The following is a 12,840-nucleotide window of genomic DNA, read 5'->3' as shown; positions in this document are numbered from 1 at the left end:
TAACTGTACCTCTTATGCTCGCATCCAAATCATTTATGTAAATGACAAAACGTAGAGGGCCCAGCACCGATCCTTGTGGCACTGCACTGGTCACAGGCCTCCAGTCTGAAAAACAACCCTCCACCACCACCTTCTGTCTTCTACCTTTGAGCCAGTTCTGTATCCAAATGGCTAGTTCTCCCTGTATTCTATGAGATCTAACCTTGCTAATCAATCTCCCATGGGGAACATTGTCGAACGCCTTACTGAAGTCCATATAAATCACATCTACTGCTCTGCCCTCATCAAGCTTCTTTGTTACTTCTTCAAAACCAATTGGGGACTTTTCATCACTGAATGAGTGGTGAGAATGCCCTGCTGTTAATGCTGGAGACCAGTTGAAAGTGTCAACACTGAGGTTGATGGATTTTTCGTGTCAAGCACATTAAGGGCTGCAGCACAATGATGGAAATCAGATGGATATAGATAAGCCACAGTCTAATCAAATGGACGCCATGTTTTGAGGCACTGAGCTGCCGATGCCAATTCCGATATAACATTGTGAGGGGCATAGATAAGGCAAATAATAAGGGTTTTTCCTGAGGGTGGGGGAGTTAAGGTGTGAGGAGAAAGATTTAAAAGGAACCTGAGGGACAACTTTTTCACACAGAGAGTGGTTTGTATGTAGAATGAAGTTCCAGAGGAAGTGTTGGATATAGGCACAGTTACAACATTTAGAAGACATTTGAACAGGTCCATGAATAAGAAAGGTTTAAAGGGATACAGACCAAATGCAGGAACATTGGACTAGTTTAGTTTGGAAAACTTGGTCAGCATGGGTGTATTGGACTAAAGGGTCTGTTTCTGTGCTATATATGGCTCTATGGCTCTATCTAAGTTACAATTGCAGTCCAAAACTGACAGAAGACTGCTGTTTAGGTAATTAAGCAACACTGACAGCTTCAGGACTCAGTCCGAACACTGCATCAAGCATTGGTGAGTCAATGGTTCAAAAAGTGCTACTGTCTTAAATTACCTTCCAACGTGTCTCCCAAAAATTGATTCAGTCTCCTCTTCAATTTGCTGGGGCTTTCCCCCTGGCAGCCTACAGCCTGGAGGACTCAACATTGAGTTCTCCAATTTCAAATAACTTCCCTTCCACTCCCACAAATCCTTTCGCAGCCTCCTCCCCCTCCCTTCTACTCATCCCTGCCACCAACCGAATTCATCCCTCCCATTGACCGACCAGGTCGTAGGATGCTGCCTGAACTGCTGTGCTCTTCCATCACCACTGATCCACAACCAGGTCGTACCCTCTACCTGTCTTCACCTATCCCCACATCACCACCCTGCCCCTGCAGCCCCTTTATTTGCAGCTCCCCCCACACCCCACTCCAGTCCTGAAGAAGGGTTAAACCCAAAACATCGACTGCTCCACTCCTCGAGGCTGCCTGGTTTGCTGTGTTCTTCCAGCCTCCAGCCTGTCTACTTTGGATTCCAGCATCTGCAGTTTTTTTGTCCCACTGCCTTCAACCTAGCCTGCACATGCCTGAACATTATGAGCACAGCCAATCCATCCTAACCTGCACATGTTTGGATTTCCAGAGGAAACTGGAGCACGGGGAGGAAACCCACACAGACACGGGGAGAATGTGCAAACTCCACACAGAGTCACCTGAGGGTGGAATCAAACCCGGGTCCCTGTCACTGTGAGGCAGCAGTGCTAACCACCGAGCCATAGTGGGCTGCAGTAATGCGGAGAGTTACTCCATGGTTAGGAAAGTATGAAGAGCAGTTTCTTCCAGCATTCCAAGGTGACAGTGGTACTGATGTAGCTGATTCCTCTCCCTGGCCTCCTTTGGGTGGTGAGCTAACATTGTTCCACCAATCGGAAGAGGTGAGCATGTGACAAATTGCAGTGATTCCATTTTCAAGGAAGGTGCAAGCAGACCTGTCGGAAACATCCTGCCTCTATCTGACGCACTTTCATTCAATATGCACTTGACAAGATAGATCACTGTCTGAAGATTCCAGCCAACATCACACATAGAGTTCACCACACCAGACATTACCTCATCTCATCCGAAAATGCTCAGAATACAATGAAATGCTTATTTATTATTGGGGGTTGGAAAGAGGCCTTGATGATAGAGGAAGGTTCCTGTCTCTTGGAATTTAGTGCATTAAACCATCTGAAACCTCTGTGCATTTCCAATTCTGGCCTTTTCCATGTCTCTGATTTTTATCAGTCTCCAACTGGCCTCTCCTTCCTTTCTAAGGTGCTCCTTAAAAACTAATTTGTTCCCCAGGCCTTCATTCATTTGGCTTAATACCCCTGGATGTGGCTTGATGTCAAATTAAATACTGCTCAAGTGCTTGGAAACCTGTTAAAGATGCTGTATACCGAAAGTCATCCTTATTGTAAAAGTAATTCCTCTTCCCAAATATGTTTTGTGTTTTCAGTGACAAGATTGATTCAGTAAAAATTCCTTGAAACAATGTCACTCAGGATAATTGCCATCAAGCACCCTGAACCCAGGAAACAAATACAGTAAAGGAAAGTGGATCAATTTATTGATCATTGTTAAACTTTATTGTTCTCTTACCTTAGTTGTAATGAAACTGTGCTGGTGAACTCTCTGGTTTCTTGCCAAGTGAAGGAGTATCAGAGATAGATTACGTTCCAGGAGGTGTTTGCATTGTTACTGCATGCTTTTCAAAGCAGCATTCCTCTGGATTGACAATCCCACGTTTAACTTATAACTCGATCAATGAATGAACTGAATCAATGTCAATCCTATGGTTGCACCTAAACCCCATGGACTACAGTGGTTCAAGAAGGCAGCTTCTCAAGGGTAGTTAGGGATGGGCAATAAATGTTTGACTCGCTGGTGATGTCCACAAACTGAGAACAGGCGTGGATAGGGTGAATGCACTCAGTGTTTTTCCCAGGGTTGGGGAATCAAGGACTATAGGGCATCAGTTTAAGGTTAAAGAATAAAAAGAAACCTTAGGGGCAACTTTTTTACACAGAGGGTGGTACGCATATGGAATGAGCTGCCAGCGGAAATGGTTGAAGTGGGTACATTAACAATATTTAAAAGGCATTTGGTCAAACGCATGGATTGGAAAGGATTAGAAGGATATGGGCCGAGTGCAGGGGTATGGGCTTAGTAAGGGCAGACATTTTGGTCAGCATGGACCAAAATGGCTTGTCTCTATGGTTTCGGACTCTATGACTCTATAACAGCTAACTCACCATCGACTATGCAGGGATTAACCTAGAACTAGCTGCACTTAACCAGCAAAATCATCAGGGAATGCCCCTTTTTTGTACTTTGTTTTAATGTTTAAAAAGTTTCAGAAGTCTAAAATGAGGATATAAATTCCAGCGCGAAGGAAAGATTCCTTTCAGTTTCACTCAATCTCATGCTGTTAAGTGAATCTCCATACTTTGTCACTTCCCTTCCCAATGGTATAGTTGAACTATTTTAAAAATTCTTTCATAGGATGTGAGTGTCACTGTCAAGAACAACATTTATTGCCCATCCCTAATTGCCCTGAGAAGGTGATAGTGAGCTGCCTTCTTCAACCACTGCGATCCTTGCAGTGTTTATAGAATCACAGAAGAATCATAGAATCCTTACAGCGTGGAAACAGGCCATTTGGTCTAACAAGTCCACACTGACCCTTCGAACAGTATCCCACCCAGACCCATTCCCCTACCCTATTACTTTACGTTACCCCTGACCCACACATCCCTGAACACAATGGGCAATTTAGAATGGCCAGTTCACCTACCCTGCACAGCTTTGGACTGTGGGAGGAAACCGGAGCACCCGGAAAAACAATGTTGGGACACTTACAACGCAATTAGGGAAGGGGCAGAATTTCAGAATTTTGACCCAGTGACAGAGAAGAAATGTAGATCTATTTCCAAATAGGATGGTGAGTGGCTTGGAGGGGGACTTGCGGGTGAAGATGTTCCCATGTATCTGCGGCCCTTGCCCTTCCAGATGGACGTGGTCGTAGGTTTGAAACGCTCTGTTGAAGGATCTTTGGTGCATTTCTCCAGTGCTCCTCTGCAGGTAGTACACACCGCTGTTACTGAAACGCAGTGATGGAGAGAGTGGATGTGATGGTGATCAAGCGGGCTGCTTTGTCCTGAATTGTGTCAAGCTTCTTGTTGAGGTGCAATCATCCAGATGAATGGGCAATATTCCATCACTCTCCTGGCTTGGATAGATAGAGAACATGGTGTCTCTATGCTACAGAGTAAGCACCACGGTGACTAGGGTGTAGAGTGAGTACTATGGTGACTAGGGTGTAGAGTGAGCACCAAGGTGGCTAGGGTGTAGAGTGAGTACTATGGTGACTAGGGTGTAGAGTAAGCACCATGGTGACTAGGGTGTAAAGTGAGTACTATGGTGACTAGGGTGTAGAGTAAGCACCATGGTAACTAGGGTGTAGAGGGAGCAACATGGTGATTGGGGTGTAGAGTGGGCACCATGGCGACTAGGGTGTAGAGTGAGTACTATGGTGACTAGGGTGCAGAGTAAGTACTATGGTGACTAGGGCGCAGAGTAAGTACCATGGTGACTAGGGTGTAGAGTGAGCACCATGGCAACTAGGGTGCAGAGTATGTACCATGGTGACTAGGGTGTAGAGTGAGTACTATGGTGACTAGGGTGCAGAGTAAGTACCATGGTGACTAGGGTGTAGAGTGAGTACCATGGTGACTAGGGTGCAGAGTAAGTACCATGGTGACTAGGGTGTAGAGTGAGCACCATGGTGACTAGGGCGCAGAGTAAGTACCATGGTGACTAGGGTGTAGAGTAAGTACCATGGTGACAGGGTGTAGAGTGAGTACTATGGTGACTAGGGTGCAGAGTAAGTACCATGGTGACTAGGGTGTAGAGTAAGTACCATGGTGACTAGGGTGTAGAGGGAGCAACATGGTGATTGGGGTGTAGAGTGGGCACCATGGTGACTAGGGTGTAGAGTGAGTACTATGGTGACTAGGGTGCAGAGTAAGTACTATGGTGACTAGGGCGCAGAGTAAGTACCATGGTGACTAGGGTGTAGAGTGAGCACCATGGCGACTAGGGTGCAGAGTATGTACCATGGTGACTAGGGTGTAGAGTGAGTACTATGGTGACTAGGGTGCAGAGTAAGTACCATGGTGACTAGGGTGTAGAGTGAGTACCATGGTGATTAGGGTGCAGAGTAAGTACCATGGTGACTAGGGTGTAGAGTGAGCACCATGGTGACTAGGGCGCAGAGTAAGTACCATGGTGACTAGGGTGCAGAGTAAGTACCATGGTGACTAGGGTGTAGAGTGAGCACCATGGCGACTAGGGTGCAGAGTAAGTACCATGGTGACTAGGGTGTAGAGTGAGTACCATGGTGACTAGGGCGCAGAGTAAGTACCATGGTGACTAGGGTGTAGAGTAAGCACCATGGTGACTAGGGTGTAGAATTAGCACCATGGTGACTAGGGTGTAGAGTGAGCACCATGGAGACTAGCGTGCAGAGTAAGCACCATGGTGACTAGGGTGTAGAGTAAGTACTATGGTGACTAGGGTGTAGAGTAGGTACCATGGTGACTAGGGTGTAGAGTGAGTACTATGGTGACTAGGGTGTAGAGTAAGTACCATGGTGACTAGGGTATAGAGTAAGCACCATGGTGGCTAGGGTGTAGAGTGAGTACTATGGTGACTAGGGTGTAGAGTAAGTACCATGGTGACTAGGGTGTAGAGTGAGTACCATGGTGACTAGGGTGCAGAGTAAGTACCATGGTGACTAGGGTGTAGAGTGAGCACCATGGTGACTAGGGCGCAGAGTAAGTACCATGGTGACTAGGGTGTAGAGTGAGTACTATGGTGACTAGGGCGCAGAGTAAGTACCATGGTGACTAGGGTGTAGAGTGAGTAATATGGTGATTGGGGTGTAGAGTGGGTACCATGGTGACTAGGGTGTAGAGTGTGCACCATGGCGACCATGGTGACTAGGGTATAGAGTGAGCACCACGGCGACCATGGTGACTAGGGTGTAGAGTGAGTACCATGGTGACTAGGGTGCAGAGTAAGTACCATAGTGACTAGGGTGTAGAGTGAGTGCTATGGTGACTAGGGCGCAGAGTAAGTACCATGGTGACTGGGTGTAGAGTGAGTGCTATGGTGACTAGGGCGCAGAGTAAGTACCACGGTGACTAGGGTGTAGAGTGAGTACTATGGTGACTAGGGTGCAGAGTAAGTACCATGGTGACTAGGGTGTAGAGTAAGTACCATGGTGACTAGGGTGTAGAGTGAGTACTATGGTGACTAGGGTGCAGAGTAAGTACCATGGTGGCTAGGGTGTAGAGTGAGTACTATGGTGACTAGGGTGCAGAGTAAGTACCATGGTGACTAGGGTGTAGAGTGAGTAACTATGGTGATTGGGATGTAGAGTGGGTACTATGGTGACTAGGGTGTAGAGTGAGCACCACGGCGACCATGGTGACTAGGGTGTAGAGTGAGCACTTTGGCGACTGGGGTGCAGAGTAAGTACCATGGTGACTAGGGTGTAGCGTGAACACCATGGCGACTAGAGTGTAGAGTGAACACCATGGTAACTAGGGTGTAGCGTGAACACCTTGGCGACTAGGGTGTAGAGTGAGTACTATGGTGATTGGGGTGTAGAGTGGGTACCATGGTGACTAAACGTAGAGCGGGCATGGTGGTGACTAGATGTAGAGAGGGCATTGTGGTGACTGGGGTGTAGAATGGACAGAGCTCAAGAGCATTTTGATTTATTTTATGAAGTTTTACTTTTTGTTTTTTATTTGTGACTAACAGAGTATCAACTAATTGGCAATTGAGAAAAGGCAATGGAAATAAATTGACAGACACAAAGCAGAGTGGAATAGACCAAAAAGTGACATAGATAAACTGAGATGGATGATGATCAATATACGGAGAAGTATAAAAATAATTGATCTGTTCTGATATCCTGATAATAATCTGCCATGTAAGATGGCACTTTTCACTGTACCTCAATGCACGTGACAGTATAAATCAATCAAAGATAGTTGAGGCAGGACAAGGGACAATAGATTGAAAGGATTGCCTGACACTGACAGTGTATTGCATCATTAACATTGCGCAAGTGCTTCCACTGGTTCCACATTGTCAACGACAACTCCAGGGTTACAGGAACCTCCTTGTTTCTATTGTGGGATGGCTTTTCACACGGTCTATAAGTCAGGAACTCAAAACAAATTAGCTTTTACATGGCTGTGGGCAAAACTCTTGAGCCTGTAATAGGAGCTGAAATTAGTGAGCAGTAAGACAGGTTTTAACAGCTCCAGTGTGTGGCATCGAAGGGCAGATCCCTACTTGACCCATTTACTTGTTCTCATAACTGGTAGTTTCTACCATGTTATGGTCACTGATCCCTACAGGGTTCCTTCACCTTAAACTCCCTCATCAAGTCTGCCTCATTACACATCACCAAACCCAGAATTGTCTGTTCCTATGTGGGCTCTACTACAAGCTGTTCCAAAACCATGTTGTAGACATTCACAAATTCCTTTTCTTGAGGATCCAATGCCAACCTGATAGTCTCAGTCTACTTGCATATTGAAGTCTCCTCCCCCAAGATTATTGTAATTAGGTCTTACATGCTGTTTCTATCTCCTGATTTATTTATTGACTATATCCTGACTACTGCTAGGAGGCCTGTACACAAATCCCATCAGGGTCTTTTCTCGTTTGTGGTTCCTCAACTCTACCCACACATAGATGCCTTTTATGCCTATTTCACTTCTTGCTATCTATTTCATTTCTTACTAACAAGGTAATGCCGCCCACTCTGCCCATCTACCTGTCCTTTCAATAAAGGAGGGATCTGATAGCTTCTCTTTCACACACTGGATCACTTAAAGATGAACATGTGGCCACTGAAGTGAGGACTCCAACATGTAAAAAGAATTAGAGAATGAAAGGAGGAGCCTGGAAATAGGCAAGGAAGTGTTCGTACCAGCTCAAGCATGATGGGTCCATTGGCCTCCCTTGATCCCATAAATGCTATTGGTTAGTGCAGAGACAGACTTTTCATTAACAGGAGGATCGAGTTTAAGAACCACAAGTTTTTACTACAGCTCTACTGGTCCCTGGTGAGACCACACTTGGAATATTGTGTACAGTTCTGGTCGCCTGACTTCAGGAAGGATACGGAGGCTTTGGAGAGGGTGCAAAGAAGGTTTACCAGGATACTGCCTGGACTGGAGGGTTTGCCTTATTTAGAGAGGTTGAATAAGCCTGGACTTTTCTCTCTGGAGAGAAGGAAGAAGAGAGGAGACCTGATCGAGGTGTACAAGATAATGAGAGGAATGAATAGAGTCAATAGCCAGAGACTTTTTCCCAGGGCAGGATTGATTGGCATGAGGGGTCATAGTTTTAAAATATCAGGAGAAAGATATAGAGGGGATGTCAGAGGAAGGTTCTTTGCACAGAGAGTTGTGAATGCATGGAATGCGTTGCCAGCGGTGGTGGTGGAAGCAGAGTCATTGGAGACATTTAAGCGACTGCTGGCCATACACATGGATAGCAATGAGTTGAGGGATGCGTAGGTTAAGTTATTTTATTTTGCACAACATAGTTCTGTGCTGTACTTTTCTATGTTCTATGTTCTAAAATGAGCTTGTGCAATTGATTTACTCGAGCACCAATAACAGGGGATAATCTAACAAACAAAAATTCCTATTGTGTTAACGAAAGTGTGACACTGGACTTTCTGTATCCCTTGAGAGTTTGACAGGTCACATGCTCGAGGGTAGAAATAGGGAACAAAGTCTTCGAGACTTAGGGAGTTAGATACTTAGGACCAAGATGAGGAAAAATGTCTTGACTAAGAGAATTGTGGGGTAGAGCAGTCTACCTCAGAGGGCTGTGATTAATTAGTCATTGAATATATTCATAAACTGAGAAATATAGATCTTTGAGTATGGAGGCAGGATAGGGAAGTGGGTTGTTGTAGAACTTCAGCCATTATCTTACAAATAAGAAAGCATGCTCAAAGGCTGAGATAATCATTCCTGCTCCTATTTCTAACCTTCTTATGTTCACCTAAGGCCCCATCTCCCAGTTCAGATCGACAGTAAAGATCACATTCAGAAAGTGCAGGGAGCTTCTCCAGGACATCAACATCCAGCACTTTTCTTTCCAAGAAGATGTTGACCTGTCATTGATATTGTGGTGGTTGTTATTGGAGAAAGACTTCCCATGTCAAATAGGTATTGCAATTCACTGCACCAACTGCCTCCATGGTAATTTGACAGCATGACAAAGAGTTATATAAATTTCCTTTCCTTTTAGAGACAAGGAGAAATAAAGACTTGCATTTATATAGCGCTTTTTAATCACCTTGGGATGTCCCAGAACTGATGGTCAAATAAGAACTTTTGAAGTGTCATCACTGATTGTCACGTAAGAGTGGGGGAGGATGGTGGTGTCACTGGATAAGTCGTTTGAAGTCTCAGGCTAAATTTCTAAGGGTGTGGTGCTGGAGCAGGAGAATCGGACCCGAAACATCGACTTTCCTGCTCATCGGAAGCTGCCTGACTGGCTGCGCTTTTCCAGCGCCACACTCTCGACTCTGATCTCCAGCCCTCTCTTTCTCCTAGTAAATGTCTAAGGGACGTGGCTTCAAAACCCACCACGGTAGACATCAAAATTTGAATTCAATAAAATCCTGGCATGTGAAACTAATATAGCATTGACTGTGGAGACATTGTCATTACAAACCTCTCTGCTTCACTCATGCCACGTAGGGAGGGAAATCAGTCATCCTTAACTGGTTTGACCTACATGTGACTCTCAAACCAAAGTAATGTGGTTAACTCTTAATAACGCACTGGGCAATAAATGTAGGCCTAGCCACTGACACGCACATCCTATGAACAAATTCTAAAGAAACAGAGCAGCCAAATTGAAGCACAGGAAGGTCTCTGGGATAGCAATTAGATGACAATCAGATACTCTGTCCTTGTGAAGCTGATGAAGCAATAAGTCCTATAGAAAACCAAAGAGAATGGCCCTGCTGTTCTTCAACTTACTGTAAAAAACGTGTGGTGCTAGAAAAGGCACAGCAGGTCAGGCAGCTTTGGAGGAGCAAGAAAGTCGATGTTTTGGACATAACCCTTCATCAGAACTGGGGAGGGGGAAGGGGACTGAGAAATAAATAGGTGGAGGGGTGATGGAGCAAAGGTAAAGGTAAATGGGATGGCGATAGGTGGACGAAGGTAGGAGGTGATTCTGATGGGACATGTGGAGCGGATAGGTGGAAGGAAGATGAGCAGGTAGGCCAGGTCAAAAGGGCAGTGACGAGTTGGAGGGTTGGATCTGGGATGGGGGATGTAGAATGGCGTGGGGTGATTTGGAAACTGGTTTTGAGGCCATGTAGTTGCAGGGTCCTGAGATGGATGATGAGCTGTTCCTCCTCCAGTTTGCGAGGTGGCCTTGATTAAGCGGTGGAGGAGGCCCAGAATGGATATGTCATTGTGGGAGTGGAAGGGGGAGTTGAAATGGATGGCCACAGGAAGGTGGGGTTGGTTGGTTCCCTGAACCATTCCATGGGTCTGCACTCAGTCTCTCTGATGTAGAGGAGACGACATCGAGAGCAATGGATGCAGTAAACAGGTTCAAGGATATGCAAGTAAATCTCTGCCAGATGTGAAACGATCCTTTGGGGCTTTGAATGGAGGTGAGTGGGGGTTGTGTGGGGAGGGGGGGAGGCGGGGTGGGGGGGGTGGGGGTGATGCAGGTTTTGCATCTCTTACAGTAGCAAGGGAAGGTGCCAGGTATGGAGAGGGGGTTGGTGGGGAGTGTGGACCTAACGAGGGAGTCACAGAGGGAACGGTCCCTGCAGAACGCAGATAGGGGTAGGGGGGAAATGTATTTTTGGTGGTAGGGTCTGACTGTTGGTGGTGAAAATGGCTGAGGATGATGCACTGGATTTGGAGATTAGTGGGGTGGAATGTGAGCACTGGGGGGTTCTATCCTTGTTGTGGTTGGGGGGGGGTTGGTGAGGATTGAAAATTGAGGTGTGGGAAATGGAGGAGATGCGATTGAGGGCATTGATGATCACAGGGGGAGGGGAAATTATGGTCCTTGAAATAGGAGGATATCTGGGATGTCCTGGAGTGGAATTGCTCATCCTGAGAACAGAAATGGTAGAGGCAGAGAAATTGGGAGTAAGGGTTCATGTTTTTACAAGAGGGTGGTTATTAGGCGATGTAGTCATATTACCTTTCCCTACCCCCACCCCTCCCTCATTTATTTCTCAGCCCCCTACCCCCTCCCCAGTTCTGATGAAAGGTCCTGCCTGAAACATCACTCTCTTGCTCTTTAGACCAGCTCTGCCTTTTCCAGTGTCACATTTTATCAAGCCTGACTGTCCAGCATCTGCAGTCCTCTCTATCACCTGGTTCTTCAACTTAGTGCACGGGTGTCATTTGCTCTCACTTTAGAGAACAAATAGGGGCTTGGTGTAATGTCTCATTCAGAAGGTAACACCAGTGACCGGGCAGTGACGACCCCCGGACGTCAGCATGTGTTCGAGCCTAAAAATACCTAAACTGAAACTAATAGCTATTCTTTCTAGAAATTACTCTGAACGTTTCCTTCGGGCGGCACGGTGGCACAGTGGTTAGCACTGCTGCCTCACAGCACCTGTAGACCCGGGTTCAATTCCCGACTCAGGTGACTGACTGTGTGGAGTTTGCACGTTCTCCCCGTGTCTGCGTGGGTTTCCTCCGGGTGCTCTGGTTTCCTCCCACAGTCCAAAGATGTGCGGGTCAGGTGAATTGGCCAAGCTAAATTGCCCGTAGTGTTAGGTAAGGGGTATATGTAGGGGTATGGGTGGGTTGCGCTTCGGCGGGTCGGTGTGGACTTGTTGGGCCGAAGGGCCTGTTTCCACACTGTAAGTCTAGTCTAGTCTAGTCTAAAGATGTTGCTGTTAGAAGTATCACTTCTTTCAGCTGCTGTGCTCTGAACCTGTCTCTTTCTCTTTGTTACCATTCCACCAGCCCATCAGCAAAATAAATAGATTACTGAGAGAAATATAACAGCACAGGTTACAGTTATATCACAGAATCGCTCGAGGGACTGTCCCCTAGCAGCACCACTGAAACCAGAGCTGAAACTCACTACACACTCCTGCTTCTGGAAACTCTTAACAGAACACATCTTCAGAAGGTGCCCAGTGCCTCAGAATGCCACAAACTGACAAATGATGGCATGCTCAATGGTCATGGAGAATGTGACTGCAATATTGAGACTGTTGTGACACATATACAACCAGGGGCTGTGTGTGTGTGTGTGTGTGTGTGTGTGTGTGTGTGTGTGTGTGTGTGTGTGTGTGTGTGTGTGTGTGTGTGTGTGTGTGTGTGTGTGTGTGTGGGGGGGGGGGTCAAAGCCCACACAGTCAAGCTACAAAATTGCACTTAGTAAATCTGTTATTTACTCAGTTCTTGTCAGAAAGGAAAAAGAATGATGATATATTGCTGTTTTAAGAAATCAATTGAAATCCTCCACGGACAGGATTCTGCTGTCCCAGCAAATCTGACCTAGATATGACTGCGAGTCACAATCTGTGTCCTTTAAAGTGGCCTAACAGGATGAATCAAGGGCAAAGCGATCCCAATTAAACAGAAAGCCTAACTTCTTAAAGTAACCAGAGCAGACAATAAGCATTATCCACAGGAATTGCACATCAATCTCAGAAAAGTTTTATTTAAAAAGAACTTAAGCCAAGACAGGCTATTCTAAGCGACCATATCCATCTGGCTTATTACTGCTAAACCTAACCCTATCCCTAAAC

Source organism: Hemiscyllium ocellatum, chromosome 15, assembly GCF_020745735.1.
Source record: "Hemiscyllium ocellatum isolate sHemOce1 chromosome 15, sHemOce1.pat.X.cur, whole genome shotgun sequence".
NCBI classification, from domain to species: Eukaryota; Metazoa; Chordata; class Chondrichthyes; order Orectolobiformes; family Hemiscylliidae; genus Hemiscyllium; species Hemiscyllium ocellatum.
Note: the sequence above shows the minus strand (reverse complement) of the source record.